The sequence below is a fragment of the Zingiber officinale genome, chromosome 5B, assembly GCF_018446385.1.
Source record: "Zingiber officinale cultivar Zhangliang chromosome 5B, Zo_v1.1, whole genome shotgun sequence".
Taxonomy (NCBI): Eukaryota; Viridiplantae; Streptophyta; class Magnoliopsida; order Zingiberales; family Zingiberaceae; genus Zingiber; species Zingiber officinale.
In genome coordinates, this window is record NC_055995.1 from 116,540,204 (window position 1) to 116,564,149 (window position 23,946).

Here is a 23,946-nt window from a genome sequence, read left to right on the forward strand (position 1 = left end):
AGCTAAGCTAATACTAATCTGATGCTAAAGCTGTACTGAATTCACATAACTAATTTGTGATGTTTGAAAAACTATATTCATAATAGATTAAAATAATAATCATGCTGCTGTTTGGGCCCGGCAACTGTACTTGCTGTGCGCGCATCCCTAACTAGACCCGAGTTTGCAAGTCCCGAATTTAGTAGGGTTACTAGATTATCTGAACCTAGGGACGACTATGGGAGCCCAACCCAATGGATATCTAATCCAGTACAGTGCCACTGAAAAGTAAAATACTGAACATAGCTAATATTTCTGGTCTTGCTTTTACTAGGTTATCTAAGCCTAGAACTAGGTTGTCTGAACCTAGAGGCGACTGTGGGAGCCCACCCATTGGACATCTAGTCCCATCAAAGCTGTAGCAAGACTATATGAGTTGAAAAATGCTTCTATTGCATTTATCTAAGCTATTAAAATGCCTATGGTGGCATTTACTTGAGCTAAGCATTTAATTGGGCACTCGGTGTGCGCTAGTGCAGACCCTATGTACCAAAAACTGCATATATCTAAACTAATGCATAAAAATCATACGGGAACTACTTATACTGCAGGTGAGGGGTTTCTTACCTCCCGCTCGAAGTTTCTTACGATTCTAACCGCTAGATTTCCTGAGGAGACGATCCTTTCGACGATCTTCTCGCGTCTATGCGTTCCTCTTGCGGAGGGGAGCGTCCTCGTGTCCACGATGTCGCTGGAAATTCCTCCTATGACCCTAGGGATGGAATCCCTAGGTGTGCTTGTGGTTGGCGCCGAGAGAAGAAGAGGAGAAGGGGCGGCGTGGCTAGGGTGAGGATGAGGAAAAGTTACATTAAAAAAATAACTCTTCACTTATTAATTCCCTATTTATAATAAGTGGGTAATTTCACTCAACTCTAATATAAATTTAATTGCCTCCCTTTTCTTTCAGCACGGCCCTGCTGGGTTCACTTGGTTACTAGAGTCCGCTATAAGTCGTAGGACACAATAGGTCTCGGGTTCAATTCCCGCGTAGGCTATTTTACGACTCCATTTATTTTTGCTACTTCCGCTACTCTAAAAATTTCATAAAAATGTCCTAAAATTCCAGAAAAATACTAGGATATTTCTAATAATTATTTTGAAAATTTTTGGGCGTTACAGTTTAGGAGGGTTTACCTAACTTACCAAACATCTGATTCTCCAAACCTGTTTAGACTTTATGATCGACATCCGATCCTCTAACTCTTAGGGCTTCTTCTTGATGTATGGTCCTTTAGACTCATTAAGTTGCGAGATGTTCGATCTTTCAGACTCGTCTAGTCTTCTTGTCTAGTGTACTTGATATGCCAAGTCTTCCTGCCTAGTCTCACCGACCAGGACTTTATTGCTTAGCCTTAACTTAGACTTCCACTTGCTTATCTACAAGCAGGTCTTTCCCTTTGCCAAGCATCCACTAAAACTTTTGTCTTGCCTAATATCCAATTAACTTGACCTACTAGGACTTTCTGGTTGAGCTACCTGTACACTAAGTTAAGCTCATTAGATCACAACACCACTTAACTTTAAACCCTTTGTCACTATCAAAACTCAGGTTTGATTATCTAGTGCTCCCTGCACCAATAATAGTTTCAACATAAGAACTCAAAATAAGTTCATGCCTTCACTACACTAATGATTTAGACATCGGTACCATCCTCAGTATTCTTGGGAGAGTTCTCGATCAAGAACCGAGCTAGAGTGAGTATAGTCAATTAGAAGAGCATCCTTTATTGTCACCTCTTTAAGTTCTACCCAATGAAGTTCTTTGGCCTTTTTCCATGGTTGATTGGAATATTTTCAATCGTGGCGACGGGGGTAGTCATGTGTTGAGCCTATTGCCCCTCAATACTCTTCGTGGTTTTCTCAACAAAAATAAATCTATTTTAAGATTGTTAGACAATATTACCGGAGATGGAGGGGAAATATTTTTAATTTATAAAACTAAATTTAGACTTATTTGTTGAGTGATCTAAACTGATAATTTCAGGCTACCAAGTTAGGAAGGATTTGCGGCTTGAAATGACTGAGTTTTTTGGAAGATGGTTACCTCGAAGCACCGAGTTTGAGTTCCAGCCCAGTATGAGTATCGAGCTCCGAGTCGACCAAATAATCCGAGTGATAAGTCAAGAGAATTGTCGCTCGAGTAGATGCCGAGTGCAATCAAATCAAGATGAGTTTTTCTGAGTGGATTTGACGCAGTGTCCTTATAATAGATTCGCCCTATCTCTGACACTGCTTAGAGGTTATCGTGGGTCATCTGTTTCCTAAGGATCTAATAGTAAACTGTGGTGGGTTATCTGTTTCCCACTACTAAACATTGGTGGTCACTGAAAGGTGGAAGAATTTCTATTGTTCTGTGTCTTCTTTCTCTGGTCATGACCTCCTCTTTATAAAGGAGCTCAACCATAGGTGATAGTAAATGGACAAATAAAGGATATTCAATATCATAGAAGCCAATTTAGTTCAGTGCAATCCAAACTCTAGTTTGCATTTCCCCTGCGCACCCACATATAAGAGAGAGAGTCTCTCCCCATACATTTGTTCACATCATACATTCATGTGCAACAATATAAACAAACCAATTAGCTATAACACTCTCAATGTGGGACTAAAATCCCATGGAGTCAATCCCTTCCATCCACTTCTTTTCCATTCAAATTTCCAACAACTTATCCCATGGCACATCGTCGATGAGCATCCAGTCCCCATCCTCGTTATCGTAGATAAGAACCTGTTCAGACCCAAATTTCTGAAATGTTTAGAGAATGTCCAATACTTTTGAGCAATGCAAAAACTCCAAAAAAATTTGTGACAATTGGCATCAAAACACATTTAGCTTACTAATCATAAAGCAAGTAAACATCTTCTGAAGAACCAATGAGAGTTCTTGATAGTTGGAGTGTGTTCTGAGGTCAACTTTTTTGAGATAAGGAGCTCCTTCCATGCTGTGATGGGATTGTTTTCTAAACAAGAATTATAATCCTCATGAACTCAACAGCAACAAAAATATTTACAAGATCTAGTAACATCGTAATTTATAGCAAAAGGGAAATGACATAAACATAAAAAAATAATGGAATTGTCATTGTTTTTCATGTCATCCTCTTGATCTAGTGATCTTCCAGAGAAGCAATATACACAGATCTTCTATTGGGAATTGGACGATGACATCATACTCTCCTCACCAATGTCAAAGCCTCTTACAACAAGTGTTTACAACAATACAATAAGAATATGAAATACAAAAGCAAATACATGAAAGAAACTACTTTACGAGAATCTTAATTTGGACATTTTCTTATTGATTGGAATTGTCTCTTGATGGTCTAGAAATACAGCAGCATGTCATACTCAAATATCCAAAAATCGACAACGAGAATCCTCCTTGAAATCCTCTTTATAAGACTGTTGTTTGAGCTGATTTCCACCTACCAATCGTTTGTCATCTAATTCGACTATTTAAACTAAAAGAACAACTATTTTTTTACCTTAACAATCGATTGCTAGGAGTCACCAATCGATTGCCAATGAGTAGTCGAATCAGCTAGTTGATTTAGAAGCATTCTGTTCGCTATTATAATGTGATCAATCGATTAGTATTATAGCAAAAACATTATAGCAGAAACCCTAAACCCTAACACTATAGTAAACCTCAGAAATACCGTAGCAACCCTAATTAATATACTAAATCCTAATTTTTGAGGTTTGTGGCTTATAGAAAATCCTAGTTATTGTAGCAACCTTAGTAAGCATAAATCATAGTTACTGTAGCAAACCCTAAAAACATCTCAAACCCCAATTTCGGGGTTTAGAGTCCATCAATCATCAATACGCTATCAATCGACTAATATTGCTATTTTAGTTTTACCAAAGTTGTATCCTCATCTTTCCTAGTATTTGGTTGACCTCAATCCATAAGGACTTCTTTTGCTCAGCATCCTGATCAACCTTAACCTGTTGAGGCTGTCTGTTACCTAGCATCCAGTCAACCTTAATCAACTAAGATTTCACCTTTCCCACCAAACATCTGGTCCTTTATGACCCGTTAGGACTTTCATCCATATGCCAAGTGTCCTATAATTTATGATCCACTTGGACTTTCCCTATCTCCGATCACCAAGTGTTCAGTCAACCGTGACCTACTTGAACCTCTTGTCTTATCTCAACTTCCCGTTAGACTTTAGACCGTCAAGTGTCTAATCGATTGTGACGCCTTGGACTTTTCACTTCTTATTAAGTATCCGATCAACCTTGACTCGTACTTGACTAATTAATATATTGATCAAACATTTAAACCCAACTCGAGCTTGGTCAACCTTGATCAAAGGTTGATTGCACCTAATAAGCTTAGATAGTAATAATACTAATGTCATGAATGACATAAATTAAGATGTGGATATGTAACATGGAAATTACAAGTAATGTGATCTGTATATGTCAATTTCAATTGGTCCTCCTTATGATTGTAAATGAATCGAGCTTGTTCGAGAGTTTTTCGAGCCTACTCGAAAAATAATTTAATTAGTATTCAAAATTATCAAATTCAATCTGAACTTGAATATGTTTGATAATTTCTTTGAATTAAATTCGAACTCATAATATTTTGTTCGATTGTTCACGAGCCTTCTGTGAGCAAACTCGAACTGAACTTTGATTATTTTACATAATTTTAATTTAAATATATTGAAATTAAGATTCAAATAACTCGAACTGAATTCGAATTTAAATTATTTCAAACTATATCTAGTTTGATTCTGTTCGAATCAAGGTTCAAATAATTCGAATAGAACTAGTGTTCAAATTTTATTTTAAACCGAACTCGAGTTAAAATTATTTATATTTTCGATCTTCAAATCGAATTCAAATATCATATATCTTTTTTTAAGCTCTAACTCAAAAATTAATTTTTTTCATACTAACTATTCAGTAAGTTTGAATCCCTATTTCTCTTGATGAAACAAAAGGATGATGATCATATTTATAAATATTTTATGTTAAACTATAGCATGTTGTATACCTTATGAATCAAAAAGGAATTGATATGCTAAATCTTAAATTAATTAAGCTTTAGGTGGCAAATATTTACCTTTTATTAAATTCTAGTTGCCAACTTAAATGAAACAACGGTTAGGTAAATATATGTTAGGAAGTGTTTGTTTTACTGATATGCAATTTTTTTTTATTTATTTATAATTGGTAGGTAGATAGGCTAGTTTAATGGATCGGAATCAACCGTTTGATCTTTAAAATTTGACGAATATTGTTGTTCAAGTTTAAAGTATATCTTCCTTCTTGATTTGATGTTCTTGTCGTTTAACGATTAATATGAGACGAGAGGAGAGGGGCAATCAAGCAAGAAGGAGAAAGGAGAAGAGACAGGAAATAGCCAGGATCGATATCATCTTCAAACTTAGATATCTTAATTATTAATATATAAAAGTTGATTAACTAACTTCATGAATTTCTATAGAATAAGTAATCCTAAACGTGAAAAAAAGAGATTATGATAATTCTGATAAATTTCATGATTCAAATAAACGATCATCAAGTTATATCAAGCCTCTCCTTTTACCATTCTCTCTTTCATCTAAAAAATAATTTGCTATCGCTAAGTTATAAACGAAGAGTAGATCATACACTTTTAAATTATAATAAATTTGTCAAATTATTCCATATTATAATAATTTTGATAAAAATATTTTATATTATAATAATTTTAATCAAAACTACTATAATATTATTAAAGTAATTAATAGAACAACAAATGGAATGACGTGGCTTTTCTTTTCGTCAACGCTCCGAGCTAATATTACACAATAAATAAAATAAATAAGTAAATTTATATATATTTTATTTGAGTGGAAGAGATAATACTTTCTCCGGATTTGGAGCGTAATACATTTGTTCATATTTCCCCAAAACAAGATTTATTTACGTTAAATCTCGATGAATCCCATGCAATACAATAATGTTTTCCATATCGAAATAAAAATTTTCATTTTGACACCTCAATTTAGTATTCTTTTTTAAAAATCCCCATTACGAGGAGTATTTTAAAAAGGTAAACTTCCGATGGAATAATGAAAAATTTCCATATCACACTTACTAAATCAATTCAAAATGCTGGGCCGTGCATTTCCAGTTACAAAGGCCCATTTAATTTCGAAACCTGAAGAAAATTTTTTAAGTCAATTGAAAAACATGGCGTCGCCCGGACTCGAACCGCAGACCTTCAGTGTGTTAGACTGACGTGATAACCAACTACACCACGACACCAGATGATTAAAGAGTCATAGAACTATTTAAAATGAAATATTTAATCATGCATTTAATACATATATATAACAATATCTATTTAATGCCAAAATCTGAAAAAAAAAAGTGGCGTCGCCCGGACTCGAACCGAAGACATTCAATGTGTTAGACTGACGTGATAACCAACTACACCACGACACCAGATGTTAAAAGATTCTGGGCCATGACGCCCCATTTAATGCCGAAATCTGAAAAAAAATGGCGTCGCCCGGACTCGAACCGGAGACCTTCAGTGTGTTAGACTGACGTGATAACCAACTACACCACGACACCAACTGATCCGAGTGTTGTAGAAATATTTAAAATATAATAATTTAACGATGCATTTATATATTTTAACAATAAATATTTATATATTTTAAAAATAAATATTTATTCATTTCAAAAGGTTATTCCCTTTATAAAAATACTTAGGTATAGGTAGTGTTTGATTTCTTAATTTTCCTATTTTTATTTTTTGAGAAAAGGAAAAATATTGTTTGATTGGTGATTTTCACATTTATTTTTAGAAAAGGAGATATCATTATGTGGAAAAATAAAAAATATCTAAAAATTATTTTATAAGAAAAAAAGAACACATGCGTTTTTAAAAAAACTGAAAATAGAAACCAAAGAAATCAGGCTCCTTTAGTTTTCTTTTCTAATGGCTTTTGAATTGCATCAAGTATCAAAAATATTTAAATAATATTTTCATATAAATTATTTTATGTGAAACGAATAATATATTATATTATTATTTAGTTAATGGTTAAAGATGATAAAGAAAAATATCAATAACAATAGTTTTAAAATTTATATTAAAAAGAAAATTAACTTATATTATGATGATGATAATAATTAAATCTTAATCAATGATATAATATTATCATCCATATTTAAATAAATTTTATTCTCTTTTCTCATTGCTAATTAAATATTTTTATTAATGTGTGTCACGGTGTCTTTCTCTATATTTGGATGAGTATTCTATTTGTTGTGGAACTTATAGACGTTTTTCAACATTTTGTTCTTCTCTATTTTCTCACTGAGAGCTTCTTTCAAAGTGAATGTCAAGTAGGGATGACAATTTCACCCGAACCCGATGAAGGATTCGACATCCGACCAGAATGGAGGAGGGTATGGAGGGACTATCAATACCTTATACCCGATACCCGACCCGAATACCCGATTAAATTATATATATATATATATTAAAGATTTTTTTTTTCCAAAATTAACTTACTATTTTTGTTGATGTTAGGAGAAGACTATATAGATGTTTAATCAATTTTTTTAATTATATATATATATATATATACAGAAATGATATGCTGTGGACAAAGCCGTGCGAACCGCTGCGGACTTGCCTTCCTGATCGGTCACCAGTCCGATCAAGGAACCTCCTGATCGGTCTCTGGACCGATCAGGGAACCTCCTGATCGGTCTGTAGACCGATCAGAAATGATCGGTTCCCTGATCGGTCACCAGACCGATCAGGAAGGCATGTCTGCAGCGGTCCGCTCGGCTTTGTCCGCAGCATATCATTTCTGTATATATATATATATATATATATATATTAATAGGTTGTTAATTTTAATATATTTTTATTGAATGATAATAGTTGGATAGAAAGAAGAAAAATTATAACTATAGAAGATATCTGATCATTTAATGGGTATAGGTATACCCATTGGAGATCCTATATCCGATAGGTATAAAGACGGAGAATATAAAATTCGACTCGAATCCGACCCATTATCATCCCTAATGTCAAGTGACATCATTGCCACACAGAAAAAAAGAGATCACCAGAACCACAAAAATGACAAGCACAAATCTCACACTATTACAGATAAGATTCACAAGATAATGATCCAACAACTAGATTTTATCACATTAAGTCAACTATATGTTTCGCTCCACTGTGCCAACTCACTCACAGCCCAGAGGACTAACTAAGAACAAGTAGCTTTTAGTTTCTTTGATCTTCAGTCATTATATTTGGCCAACCTTGTTTGACCGATCGATTGGACCTCATTGTCGATGAATCCGTACAACTGGGTTGTCATCGGCAGCAACTCGGTTCGATCGATCTGGAGCTAGTCGAAGGCCTTCTTGAATATGATGTTGACCGAGCTCCCTGTGTCAATAAATATGCGATGAATAGTGTAGTTGACGATTACTGCACGGATGATGAGGGTGTCGTCGTGCGACACTTCGATCCCATCGAGATCCTTGGGACCAAAGCTGATTTCGGGCCCGTTCGCTCTCTCTTGGTTGCATCCTACAGCATGGATTTCCAATCGTCTAGCATACGACTTCCTGGCTCGATTGGAGTCTCCGCTGATCAGTCCACCAGCTATGATGTTGATTTCACCCCGAGCGGTGTTGCTTCGGTTTTCCTCCTCCCGAGCGGAATGCCCGACTTGCCCGCGTGAGGCTGGGGCGTGGTCGTTACTCCTTGCTTGATGATGATGCCGCCGCTCGGGTGACCGCCTGATCTCCTCTCGTCGTCCGGTACTCGGCTACCTATATCGTAGTTCGGGGGAAGGCAATCGACGGGGATAACTCCTGGGAGTCGGCTGGGCGACTACAGGGGCTCCGCGGCAGTCTCGGGTGTTGTGGGTGGCTGATTGATGAAAAACACAGAACATAAGAGTTCATATCTTTCCCTTGGGCCTTGGTCGTTCGGCCACCACATGTTGGACGGTGTGTGACCTTGCTTCCTAATGTGGTCGTGCCACATCGGCTCGGGGCCCTCTTGGAGGCTGGTGGCTGGTTGGCGGCCTTCGTTCGACGTGCACAGTCGGTTCTGATGGTGCTTTTTTCCTTCGGGCCGCCTGAGCTTCCTCCACGTTGATATACTCGCTGGCCTTCTTTAGCATATGGTCGTAATCACGGGGCGACTTTCTGATGAGCGAGCGGAAGAAGTCCCCGTCGATGAGCCCTTGGGTGAAGGCATGCATCATAGTTTCGGATGAGACCGTGGGGATGTCCATGACCGCTTGGTTAAAGCATTGAATGTAGGCTCGTAGAGTCTCTCTAGGTCCTTGCTTCATAGAGAACAGACTGACGCTGGTCTTCTGATAGCGCATGCTGCTCGCGAAGTGGTGGAGAAAAATCGTTCGGAAGTCTTTGAAGTTCTGAATCGATCCGCCCGGCAATCTTCGAAACCAACGTTGTGCTGAGCCGGACAACGTAGTGAGGAAGACTCGGCACTTAACTCCATCCGTGTATTGATGAAGGGTTGTAGCGTTGTCGAACTTGTCGAGGTGGTCGTCCGAATCAATTGTGCCCTGGCAGAGGATCCCGCAGAATTGCCTCGGAGAATTGGCGGTTGATCCGCTCGGGAGATGAGTCGGCTTGGGGTGCTTTATCTTTTCTTGCGTCCTGAGCGGGAGCTTCGTCTGATGAGGATCGATCCCGATTCACTTGCACGATCTCAGATGGCGTATGGAACAAGACTCGATGGAATAGAATTGGGGTGGGTGGTGCCTCTACCTGCGTGCCGATCGGACCCTTGTTTTGCCCCCATATGGAAAGTTGTTCCGGCCGGTCTTCTTGCGTCGCTCGACCTCCAGATGCTGAGGTTGCTTGTTGCGCCATCCGATCGGCTAGCACCTTCTGTTGCTGCTCTATTATCTTGGCCGCTCGCGCCTGTACGAGCGCGTTGAGTTCCTCTTGAGAGAGCGTCACAGTATGTTGGTGTCCAACTTCTTCCATCTCCTTGGCTCGGATTCAAGTGCGTTCCCACAAACGGCGCCAATTTGATCCTGTCCGAGAGCTGAGTCGATAGACGCTAAGGATGTGGTGTAAAATACCGAAAAAAAGGACAGATAATAATAAGGGGATTTTTTTTGGAATTTTTAGAAATTTTCTGAGAATTTTTCGGAGTTGTATGGCTTGGGTTACGGGGATGAAAACAGGACCCGGGAAAGCCTGTTTAGGTTACCCATTTAAGTGAGGAAAAATTTATTTTCTTTTTCTAATTCTTTTTTTTTCTTGGTATATGAGATGTGTGTATTTGGCTTTGTGTGTTCCGATTTTGTGTTCGGAGTGTTGTTTTGGTTGTCTGGTGTAAGCCTAGTCGGCTAGCAGTGTTTTATTTGGTTTTGTATGAGCTTGTATTTTATGTTTATCCGTTGTGTTGGTTTTGTTCCAGCCGTGTGGGCTGATGATATATATATAACTGCGTGGTTGTGTATATATTCCAGCCGCCTGTGGCTGATGTATATTATGTCTGTAGAAATGCTTCAGATTGTCACCGGTACGGGGGAGGTGCTGTCGAAATTTCTTCGGACAGGGACTCCTCTGGGGCGTGACAATTTAGTGGTATCAGAGCAGGTATACGATACTTGCTATGTGTTCTGGATTTTTGAGATTTATCTGATATCAATTTATTTGGTATCAGAGATCGACTTACGAGTCTTATTTTTCTTGTGTTTCGGATTTCGTGTTTTGGTCTTCTCGATATGACTTTTCGGGTTTTGGGACCTGGCAGCAGCAGGACATCTCCAAGCTATAGGAGGTATGTTGGTATATACTGTTGTCCTACCTCTCTGTTAGTATATGCCCTATATTACAGTTTATCATCTGTATTAGCATTCTTTATTAGTATCTGTCTGGTTGATGTAGCACGTATTATATGTGATGGGATAGTCACTGATCTTTACCGACCTTAATAGAGATTAAGGAATATAGTCTCTGCAAATCTTTCATATCATACCATTAGTAGTATTAACTTCTGTTACTACTAATTGGTTAGGAGATGGAGGCACATACCAGCCTCTGTTATTATTAGTGTGTAGTAGATAGTACATTCATATTCATGTTGACTAGTCAGTAGAATACCGATATACTTTAGTTAGTTTTTGTCGGTAGATGATTATTGTACTCTGGTTAGATCGGTCAATAGAAAACTGATTTATACATATTGACTTGGGGTAGTCGTGGGTTGATTTACCTTAGACGCTTGTAGAGGCTTTATTTGTTCTTGATTAGTTAGTAGATGACTTATTTAGTTTTGTTGGTTTGATCAGTAGAGGACAGTCATACTCTATTTTAGAGGTTCGAATCGTTGGGTTATTTGTGCTTAGTATGGTATTTAGAGCACATTTGAGTACATGTTTTGTACTGACGTGGAAAAGATTGAATTGACAGTATACCATTGTCGATTTGGGTCAGTCTATAGAGGATCGATGTATCCTATTCCATGTGGACTTTAATTTTTGACTGTATGTACCTAGTGGGATAACTTAGAAGGTGACCCTACCGTTTCAGAATGTCAGGTTGATTGGGTCAAATATGTTGATTATCCCTAGCTTTGTTTCGTGTACATATGATTGTAATGAGTTATAGGAGTTCTCTGATGGTTAGTTCATTTGCAGGAAGTGTGAGTATTCACATCTAGATATGGTTATTGTATGTTCCTTGTGGATTATAGCTTCTTAGTTAGCTGTACGTGTCTGATTGACATATTGGAGGTATCTTGTTGATTATGTGTGATTTGTGAATGCACCTGGGTTTTAGTATGCCTTATTGGAAGTATATGTTGATTATACTCTTGGCATATGTGTATATTTGTCAGGTGAGTGTTGTTTGAGGGGTATTGTTGATTTTACCTACGATGATATATGCACATGGGTTCGGTATACATTGTTGGAGATATCACGGTGATTTGTACATATGATGTGAGTATTTTTGGTGTGTACCAATTGGAGGATTATGTCGATCATACATATGTTGTGTGTGCATGTGTGTCAGAAGTATGGTTGGTAGCATCATGATGATTCTACCTATGTTAAATGTAGAATATTAAATGTCTACATTATGATATTGGTTGTTTTACCCTGTCAACTAATTCTCCCATTAGTGGGTGACCGACCCACTAGGAGGATGATAAAGTTGACTATGGCTTTGATTTGCTTACTGGGTGGTTATACCCTAGGCTAACCACATTGATCTGTGGTAGAGAGATCTTGTGCAGTCTCTAGTTAGATAGTTAGGTGCTTTGGGCACTTATGTATTGTTGTGGTAGAGCGTAGCTCCCACATGTTATGATCGTTTGTGGTAGAGCGTAACTTCCACATATTCTGGATTCCCACATATTTAGGGATTGTTTTGTAGTGGAGCGTTGCTCTTACATATTGCGGATTGTTTGTAGCGGAGCATTGCTCCCATATTTATTGTGGATACATATTTTGGATTATTTGTGGTGGAGCGTTGCTCCCACATATGGAGGATTTCTTGTGGTAGAGCGTTGCTCCCACATATGTGGTATTTCGTGTGATAGAGCATTGCTCTCACACTAGAGGTTCTATTCTTTGGTGATTATATATCGTTGGTGATCAGATTCCTGATTTGTTGTTGAGGATCTTATGGTTAGGAATGTCTGTGATACGGACATTATGTGTCTTGGTTTTACCATTAGTGCTTGCGGTGCCCTAGATGTTATCATGGACTCGATGATTTGGGTATCCCTAGAATGTTTGGATCGGTTTCCATTGTCTTTGTTGACGATGTTGTGATCTATTTCGGATCCGCGGTGAGTCACGTACACCACCTTTGCTTAGATCTAGAGATGTTTCGACGAGAACATCTATATGTGATGATCAGTAGTGCTTATTTGGATTGTCTTATGTGATGATGATTGGGACACGCGGTCACCAGTAGGAGTATACCGTGGTTCTACAGGAGATCGAGGTTGTTACCGTTGGGAGTAGACGGAGTCGATATAAGAGGCTCGCAACTTCCTTTGTTTGACTCGATATTTCCGGAGATACGTTGAGGGTTTCTCACGGATTGCTATGCTACTTACACGCCTGATCAGGAAAGGCGTGAAGTTCACTTGGACTGAGGTTTGCAAGACCAGCTTATAGGAGCTGAAGCGGAGTTTAGTGTCGGCTCTGATTTTTGGTTGTACCTTCTGGAGAGGACGAATTCGTGCTCTATACCGACGCATCTCTACTGGGTTTGTACGCTGTTTTGATGCAGCACGATAGAGTAGTCTCCTATGCTTCTCGTCGGTTGAAGAAGCATGAGAAGAACTACCCTGTACATGATCTGAAGCTTGTCGCCATTATTTTTGCCATGAAGATTTGGCGACATTATTTATATGACGTTACATTTGAGATTCTCACTGACCATAAGAGTTTCAAATATCTGTTTTACTTAGAAGGAACCTAATCTCAGACAGAGGAGGTGGATGAAGTTCCTAAAGGATTTTGATTGTACCATTAGCTATCACACATGGGGAAAAGCTAATGTGGTTGCCGATGCACCTAGCCGGAAGTCTAGAGGGACTTTAGCTTGCCACCGAGTTGTGGTCACAGACTGGTTACCATGGTTGCTCAGTCGTCGATCAGGACGAGGATCCGAGAGCCCTAGGCTGTATTTGCGGGTTATTTGCAGCCAGATAGCTTCCGGGTAGCAGACCGAGTTCACACGAGACGAGGAGGGTATTATATACTTCCGAGGTAGATTATGTGTACCTCAGTCTCATCCGGTCTTATAAGAGTTACTTCCGGAGGCTCATCGCTCATGATTTGCTGTCCACCCAGGCGGTACCCGTGTGTACCAAGATTTGAGGTGTTTTTTTATTGGTGGAACGACATGAAGGAAGACATCGCGGATTTTGTAGCTAGATGTCTCGTCTGTCAACAAGTGAAAGCCGAGCATTAGAGATCTGCCGGCTTACTTCAGCAGATTACTATTCCTGAGTGGAAATGAGAACATATTACTAAGGACTTTGTGGTGAGTTTGTCGAGGACATGACGAGACCAAGACGCGATTTGGGTAATCGTTGATCAATTAACCAAATCCGCGCACTTTTTAGCTAATCGGAGGACAAATTTCCTGGATCGATTGGTAGATCTGTTTTGCCGGGAGATCATCAGATCACGTGGTGTCCCGTTGATTATTATTTCAGATAGAGATCCCGATTCACGTCTCGTTTTTGACAGAGTCTGCAGCAGACCTTGGGCACGCAGCTCTGTTTTAGTACAGTTTTCCATCCTCAGACAGATGGATAGTCACAGCGGACCATTCAGACTCTAGAGGACTTGCTGAAGTCTTGTGTACTAGATTTTGGAGGCAGTTGGGAGGACCATTTGCCGTTGGTAGAATTCGTCTACAACAACGGTTTGCATTCGGCTATCCAAATGCCACCGTTGAAGCGTTGTAAGGTAGGCCTTGTCGGACACCCATTCTCTGGGATGAGGTTGGGGAGACCCAGTTATTAGGACCTCATAGAGCTCAGTTTGAGACAGAGTTGGCCCATACTATCAGACGGAGGATGTTAGAGGCATAAGACTGCCAGAAGAGTTATGCTGACCGGAGTCAGAGACTTTTTAAGTTCTCCATTTGCGACCAGGTATTTCTGTGAATTTCACCAGGTATTTCTGTGAATTTCACCCACGAAAGGGGTGAAGAAATTGGCCTCAGAGGTAGGCTAGCCTGCGATACATTGGACCTTTCCAGATCTTGGAAAGGGTTGGAGCGGTAGCTTATCGTTTAGTGCTACCACCAGCGTTGGCGGGCGATCACGACGTATTCCAGGTGTCTATGCTGATGAGGTATATATCCGACTTGACACATGTGCTGATAGATATCTTAGTTCCTTTTCAGCCTGGTGTTACCTACGAGGAGGTTCCGGTACAGATTTTAGATCGGAAAGAGCGTTAGTTGTGGAACAAGACTGTTTGGCTGGTTAAAGTCGGATGGCAGCATCATACGAACGAGGAGGTTACCTGGGAGCTCGAGGATACTATCCGAGCTCGATACCTTCATCTTTTCACTTGAGGTATGTGATTTTATGGTTCCATTCAGCATTTATACTGTTTAGCATTTGCTATTACTTGCTGATGGTATATAACGAAATTTGGGGACCAAATTTTTATTAGTGGGGGAGAATGTAAAATACCGAAAAAAAAGACAGATAATAATAAGGGGATTTTTTTTGAATTTTTAGAAATTTTCTGAGAATTTTTCGGAGTTGTATGGCTTGGGTTACGGGGATGAAAACAGGACCGGGGAAAGCCTGTTTAGGTTACCCATTTAACTGAGGAAAAATTTATTTTCTTTTTCTAATTCTTTTTTTTTCTTTTTTCTTCTTTTCCATTTTTCTCCGTTCCCTCCTCCTGTCAAGCCGCCCGATCCTTTCCCTTGCCCTAACCGCCCTCTTCCAATCGGCGTGCTACCAAAACCGCTGCTTTCCCCCGACGCATTCCATCTTCTCCTCTCCCCTTCTTCCGGTCTCCACCCCTCTTTGCGCAAATCTCCGGTGCCCTAGCCGTCTCCACCACTGCCGACGCCGAAGACTCCCTTCTCCTCTTTTCTGTTGACGCTAGCTTCGCCGGCCGACGAGAGCCAATCGAGGGTCTCCGTTCCTCTACACTAGTTCTCCAGTCGACGTCTCCTTCGCGCCGGCAGCTTGAGTCCCTCCCACCAGCCGACCTCAGCATACCCTAGTTTCCCTGCGCTACAGCCGTCTCTCGACCCGAGCAGCACTATCGTCCCTGTGAGCTAACGTCGGTTCACTAGCATCTAGTGGCGAGTCTTTCTTCCCTCTCGATACTGCCTCTACATCTTCTTCCCCAAGGTGGTCACGCCTCCCGTGCCTTAGCATTTTTTTGTGTGTGATTTTTTGATCTTCTGGATGACGGCGAGAAGAGGTCACCCTAGCAGTGATCTGGGAGGTAAGTGTTCTACCCTAATTGGTAAATTGGGTAGTTGATTTCTGGGTAGTATTGTTGGGTGCTGATAAGTGAATTTCTCTTCTTATTTTCGAGCAGTGAAGTTTCCAGTGGGTATAGTTTGCTGTGGGTTACTCTTGGATCCGGCAGTTACTGATTCCAGCAAGTTCCAGTAGTTTCTTGTTCTAGAAACAAAGCTGTGATTTGAGGTAAGACATAAGGACTTAATATATGTGTAGAATTAGGGCTAAGTCGGTAAGATGCTATGATTGATTATGCTTAATCGTAAGTCCTAATTCGAATGGATTTGTTTGAATCGATTTAGGAGTTAAATGATCCAATTAAGGTTTATAATTGGATATGGATTTAGGTTAGTTTCTCGGGGATTTGATTTAGCTAATTAATTTATATGCAATTAGCTAAATCTGTAGATCATGTATTACAGGACTCTGATTTGCGACGAGTTGCCTTATGTGGGATTTCTTTTGGCACGCGCGATATTGGAGGCGGGTACCTTTTGACTTATCTTTTATGATATCGTCATTTGGATATGCATAGTACTTTATAGCTTCAAGCAATGAACATGATTGTCTTTGGTATGCCACTGTTTGATATCCATAGCATGTTAGGTTTGTCGTTTGTTATGTATCCGTGCTTATATCTCGTGATTTGTTACCATGAGTATCTTATTGCCATGAGTACTTTATTACCATGAGTATCTTAGTTTCTAGAGTGACATACCATGCTTTACTGAGTTTAGGACTAGGTTCTGGATTTTTGTTTCTGGCATGTGTACCTAAATTATCTGATACTTAGGTTTTTATGCCATACCTGGCTTGTGTACCTCTATTTGTATATCATATATGATTCGTGTACCTAGACTCTGATTCTTTGATCTATGTATATTGTTGGTACATATGTTATGGAAGGAGGATATGTTTAGGATCTAGGTTGTTATACCATAGAGGATCTGTATACCCTAGATTCGTGGATTTGACTCACTGATACTGTGGTACCCATATTATACATATATGGATATGGTTATGCTGATCAGTTTATGACTATGCTTAGTGTCATGCATCATGCTTGCATGCTGCGCGATTGTCGGCTCCACTATAGTTGAGCACATCGCCAGTTACATGTACTGCACACACCACCACTCATGGATTAGTGGTATATCAGACAGGTGTGTGGCGGTTCTGTTGTTTGGCTCCGTTGGTCTGAGGACTCAGCGTGGTAGCCGGCAGACAGTTCCGCTCTGTTTGGCTCCGCTGGCATTTAGTGTAGCAGCGTAGTAGCCGGCAGACGGTGGACTCTGTTTGGCTCCGTTGGTCAGGTGACTCAGCGTGGTAGCCGGCAGAGATACCTCCCCGTCATCGTGTACCGGGAGTTGAGAGCATTGAGCTCCCCCATTTATGATTTGGGGTCACAGGACAGGAGTACTCCGACAGCATCCCGTCCACTCGGTCACCTTGACCTGAGGGATATTGCACCACGGTTGTCATAGCCCTACCCACTCGGTCTCGCCATTTGTGTGTGAGAGGACTGACTGGCGTCAGGGGTGACCAGGACGCATCATTAGCATCATATGCATTGATGTATTTATATTATTGTGATTGTGTTTGCTGCATTTTGGTTGGATGCATACCTTTGACCTGCATACAGGATTATTGACACTTTCGGTTTGACGACCCTTTTGTCTGGATAGGAGTTCCTGGTGAGTACAGCTTCCTCAGTTACCTTTCAGTTTTGCATATTCCCTATATATGATTAGGAAGCTGTATTCCATGTTTGTTGCTGTTAGATATATCTTACTACTCATGTACATTGGTATTCGCTGAGTTGTTGAACTCACCCCCGTTGACACTATCTTTTTCAGGTACCAGGTTATTTATGGTGTCGCTTGGAGCATCCTGTCTGCTGGTCCCCACGTCACATCAGAAGACATATCTCCGCCTTTTTGTTATTTTTTTTCTTGGTATATGAGATGTGTGTATTTGGCTTTGTGTGTTCCGATTTTGTGTTCGGAGTGTTGTTTTGGTTGTCTGGTGTAAGCCTAGCCGGCTAGCAGTGTTTTATTTGGTTTTGTATGAGCTTGTATTTTATGTTTATCCGTTGTGTTGGTTTTGTTCCAGCCGTGTGGGCTGATGATATATATATAACTGCGTGGTTGTGTGTATATTCCAGCCGCCTGTGGCTGATGTATATTATGTATGTAGAAATGCTTCAGATTGTCACCGGTACGGGGGAGGTGCTGTCGAAATTTCTTCGGACAGGGACTCCTCTGGGGCGTGACATGTGGCGCTCTTGTTGATTGGTTGAGGACTCTGAAGGCGTAAGTCTCATACTGGCGTGAACCTGCAAACACAACGCTGAGCCGAGGAGGGGTTCCCCGACGATGACCCTCTGACGCTCAAATAAGATCTCCGACGAAAAAAGAGTAGAGCGAAGAAAAAACGAGAACTGTAGCTACAATATATGTGTGTGCGTACCTCCGTCGAAGTCTGGGGGTCCTTATATAAGGCTCCCCAGAGGAGCGTGCACACTCCCCGAGATGTGCATGATTCTCAAAGCATACCTGGAATGGATGTGTTAGAAAAGTGTGTCTGACACCATACCTTAGTAGCACGAGCATATCTCTGACGTGATAGTGAAAGTTTCCGCCGTACGATTTCCTGTCTGACCATGCCGCCGACCATGCCTCTTGATGGCAGCACTGGTTCCTCGGAAGATATCGTCAACTGCCCCCTTTGTCCTTTACCGGGTCGAGCGTAGGAACTTCTCGGCTAACGCCTTTCCCTGGCCGAGCGAAGAAATCGCTCGGCTAACTCCCTCCAGGCGACACCAAGGTCAGACCGACTCGGATGTCCGCTCGGCCGATGATTTGATGTCCGACTCCGCCCTGTCGAGCGAGGGAGCCTTAACTGCCGGGTTGATGCTGTGTTCCTGGGTAGCCGAGCGGGATGCCCGCTCGGCCTTCGTCTCTTCTCTCTTTGCCTTATGAGCGTCGGAAACTCGCCGCCAGGCCGAGCTGTGAGATGCCGGGTTGGCTACTCTTCTTGCCGCTCGGGAAGGTATCTCGCTCGATCGGCCGCCTACCCCTGGGTGTTGACCACTTTGACTTCCTATCGCGTAGGCCCCGTCTTACCACCAGATCACACATCATATAGCGAGTCAGTAAAGCAGTTGAGGATGTAGTTGTAGGATGCAAGAAAAGTGCTAGAGGAGATGAATAGTGCGTGCCATTTTTTTCACTATTTTTTAAAAATACGTAGCAAAATAAGATAAAAAACAACACAAAAAGACACATTTCTTTTTAATTGGTTCATAGCTTGACGACTACTAGTTTAAGGCCTGTGATCGTTAATTTCTTTCGATGACAATCCACTATTAACTCATTGTTTACAAAAGATAAAGGAACACAACACATTTACGGTTCCCTTTTTAAAACCGAGTACAAACACGCAAATTATGAAAATAAAATATACCAGCATTGACAAGTAAAGGACGAAGAAAAAACGTTATTGTTGGAATAGCGTTTCAGCGTCATAACCACATTTTTGAAGCATGGAGCATTTAAAAGAAGAGTAGCAAATGATGTATTGAGGCTCCTGATCGAAAGCTATATTTATACTGCATCTAGGGCGCTACGAAAGACCCAGTGCACCTCAAATCAATCTTATCGGATCTGATATGCCCGCTCATTATCCATTTGTGAAAATAGTTCGATTCAGGGTGCACTGGATTATTACGGGGCGCCTGGAACCTTCCGGGATGCTTTGGATTGTTCCTGGGCGCCTGGAACCTTCCGGGACACTTTGGATTGTTCCAGGGCACCTGGAACATTCCAGCATCCAAAAACTCTTCCAAGCATCTGGAATTTCATCCATGTCATTTCCTTTGGCTACCTACATCACAAAGTTAGTACATAAACATAATATCAAACAGACATAAATAATTTGAAAGCCTAAGGATTGTCTATCATATTATTGAATTATTAGTGAAACCCTAGGTCGGACCAATATCTACTGTTCCTTTCAAGGGAACGCATTATCACTTACTTCTCTTAGGGCGGTTTACCTAACTTACCAACATCGAAAAGTAAAGGACAAAGAAGAGCGTTATCATTGGAGCAATGTTTCAGCGTCATAATCGTATTTTTAAAGCGCGGAGCACTTAAAAGAAGAGTAGCAAATGATGTATTGAGGCTCTTGGTCAAAAGGTGTATTTATATTGCATTTAGGGCACTTCGAAAGATCCATGGTATCACAAATTAACCTTATATGATCCAATACGGTCGCTCATTACCCATTTGTGGTAAGAGTTCGATTCAGGGCACACTGGATTGTTCCAGGGCGCATTGGATTGTTCAGGAAGCCTGGAACCTTCTGAGACACTCTGGATTGTTCTAGGGCGCCTGGAACATTTTAGTGCCCAAAAACTCCTCTAGGCATCTTGAACTTCGTCCATGTCATTTCCTTCGACTGCCTACATCACCAAGTTAACACACAAGCATAATATCAAATAGACATAAATAATTTGAAAGTCTCGATTGTTTGGTCTTGATTTTTGAATTTCCAGTGAAACCTTAGGTCGGACCGATACCTATTGTTCCCTTTAAGGGAACGCATCATCACCTACTTAGTTTAGGAGGGTTTACCTAACTTACCAAACATCCGATTCTCCAAACCTGTTTAGACTTTATGATCGACATCCGATCCTCTGACTCTTAGGGCTTCCTCTCGATGTCTGGTCCTCTAGACTCATCAAGTTGCTAGACGTTCGGTCCTCCAAACTTGTCTAGTCTTTTTGTCTAGTGTACTTGATATGCCAAGTCTTCCTGCCTAATCCCACCGACCAGGACTTCATTGCTTAGCCTTAACTTAGACTTCCACTTGCCTATCCACATGCAGGGCTTTCCCTTTGCCTAGCATCCACTAAAACTTTTGTCTTGCCTAATATCCAATTAACTTGACCTACTAGGACTTTCTGGTTGAACTACCTGCACACTTAGTTAACCTCATTAGATCACAACACCATTTAACTTTAAACCCTTTGTCACTATCAAAACTCAGGTTCGATTATCTAGTGCTCTCTGCGCCAATAATAGTTTCAGCATAAGAACTCAAAATAAGTTCATGCCTTCACTACACTAATGGTTTGTGCATCGGTACCATCCTCAATCTTCTTGGGAGAGTTCTCAGTCAAGAACTGAGCTAGAGTGAGTATAGTCAATTAGAATAGCATCTTTTATTAGCACCTCTTTAAGTTCTACCCAATGAACTTCTCTGGCCTTTTTCCATGGTTGATTGGAACATTTTAAGTTATGGCAAAGGGGGCAATCATGCGTTTAGCATATTGCACCTCAATACTCTTCCTGGTCGTCTCAACAAAAATGAATCCATTTTAAGATTGTTAGACAATATTACCGGAGATAGAGGGGAAATATTTTAAATTTACAAAACTAAATTTAGACTTATTTGTTTAGTGATCTAAACTGATAATTTCATACTACCAAGTTGGGAAGGATTTGTTGCTTGGAATGACTGAGTTGTTTGGAAGATGGCTGCCTCGAATCATCGAGTCTAAGTCCCAGCCCAGTCTGAGTTTCGAGCGCCGAGTCAGCCAAATAATCCGAGCAATAAGTCAAGAGAGTTGTCGCTCGACTGTCGAGTCTGTCGAATGTCAAGTCGGGACGCAAGTCACCTGAGTAGATGTCGAGTGCAATCAAATCAAGATGAGTTTTTCTGAGTGGATTACGAGTGCTCTTGAGTCATAAAGAAGACGCCCAAATAGATGTTGAGTGAAACTGAGTTAGGAAGAATCATCCCTGAGTGTTGAGTGTTGACCAAGCTCGAGTGGGTCGTTTGTATCCAATCAAAAGGTGATCTCGCGACCTGCATTTGACCCAGTGTCCTTATAATAGATTCGCACTATCTCTAACACTGCTTAGAGCGTTATCTGAATGCTCACACAATGACTCTGCCGAGTGGAATTGCCCGACAGTGAATTGAATATGTATTCTGGAATTGCCCGACAGAGAAGATTCTATTGTTTTGTGTCTTCTTTCTCTATGACCACCTCTTTATAAAGGAGCTCAACCATAGGTGATAGTAAATGGCCGAATAAAGGATATTCAATATCACACAAGTCAATTTTATTCAGTGCAATCCAAATTCTAGATTTGCATCTTCCTTACGCACCCACGTGTTAGAGAGAGAGTCTCTCCCCATACATTTGTTCACATCATACATTCATGTGCAACAATATAAACAAACCAATTAGCTATAAAACTCTCAATGTGGGACTAAAATCCCATGGAGTCAATCCCTTCCATCCACCTCTTTTCCATTCAAATTTCCAACAACTTACCCCATGGCACATCGTCGACGAGCATCCAGTCCCCATCCTCATCATCGTAGATAAGAACCTATTCAGACCCAAATTTCTGAAATGTATTAGAGAATGTCCAATACTTTTGAGCAATACAAAAACTCCAAAAAAAGAAAATTGTGACAATTGGCATCAAAACACATTTAGCTTACTAATCATAAAGCAAGTAAACATCTTCTGAAGAACCAGTGAGAGTTCCTGACAATTGGAGTGTGTTTTGAGGTCAACTTTTTTGAGATAAGGAGCTCCATCCATGTTGTGATGGAATTGTTTTCTAATCAAGAATTATAATCCTCATGAACTCAACAAGAACAAAAATATTTACAAGATCTAGTAACATCATAATTTATAGCAAAAGGCAAATGACATAAACATAAAAAAAATAGTGGAATTGTCATTGTTTTTCATGTCATCCTCTTGATCTAGTGATCTTTCAAAGAAGCAATATACGCGGATCTTCTATTGGGAATTGAACAATGACATCATACTCTCCTCACTAATGGCAAAGCCTCTTACAACAAGTAGTTACAATGGTTAGATTATATAATTTATATTATATAATCTATTAGAATTATTTGTTTATAGCCTTGAGGGTAATTTAGTCTTTTACCTTTTCAATTTATGGTTAGATTTAGTCTTTTACCTTTTCAGTTTAGGGTTTAGATTTTTTCTTATAATTAACTATATAAACGTCTTGTACTTTTTATTTCTTAATCAATTTTGAATTCAATAATATGATTAGTTTTTCCTTCTCTTAATTTCTACATGGTATCAGAGCTAGGTTCTCCTTCTCTGATCTAATTTTTTCTACCGCCCTCTATTATTGCTTCCTGTTGCTGTTGCCGTCTCCTATTGCTGCTGTTGATTTCGGTGCTGTCATCTATTTTCTATCTTACTTTTGTCGATTTCGGCGCCGACACCCTGTTCTGTCGATTTCTGCACCGACGTCCTGTGCTGCCAATTTCGGTGCCGACGTTCTTTTCTACCAATTCGATGTCGACGTCCTATGTTACCAATTTCGACACTAACATCCTTTTCTACTAATTTCGGCATTGACGTCAGTTTTTTACGGATCATACAAATGTGTATCCTTACAGTTTGATTATTCTGAGAATTATTCATTCTGTCATCATGCCTGGTCGTGCAGATGCTTCATGGAAATTTGATTCGTATATGTTTGAGCAGTTTCAATAGTTCCTTGCTTCACAACTCTTTGCCATGTTAGCTTCCTCTCATATAGGTTTGTCATCGTCTGATATTTCAGATATATTTTCGTCCTTATGGATTTTGGATTTTGGTGACTCCCATCATATGTTATCCAATTTGTCATCTTTTATTTTTTTTCTCCTTGTTCATCTATATCTATTGTGACTGTTGATGGTACTCCTATGTTATTAGCAGGTGTTGGTTCAATTATTACATCTTCTTTATTTCTAACTAATGTTTATTATATTCTAAGTCTTACTCTAAATCTTGTTTCTGTTAGTCAATTATGTGAATATGGATACCTAGTCTATTTTTCTTCATCCAA

At 40.1% G+C, this 23,946-nt stretch overlaps 3 non-coding genes across 3 annotated transcripts; all 3 read right to left on the reverse strand.

Moving 5' to 3' along the window:
* Positions 1-6,238: 6,238 nt before the first annotated feature.
* On the reverse strand, positions 6,239-6,312 carry TRNAV-AAC. Its single transcript has one exon. It is a non-coding gene; the product is annotated as a tRNA-Val (tRNA).
* Positions 6,313-6,418: 106 nt separating this feature from the next.
* TRNAV-AAC lies at positions 6,419-6,492 on the reverse strand. Its single transcript has one exon. It is a non-coding gene; the product is annotated as a tRNA-Val (tRNA).
* A 58-nt stretch (positions 6,493-6,550) lies between these two features.
* Positions 6,551-6,624, reverse strand: TRNAV-AAC. Its single transcript has one exon. It is a non-coding gene; the product is annotated as a tRNA-Val (tRNA).
* Positions 6,625-23,946: the final 17,322 nt, after the last annotated feature.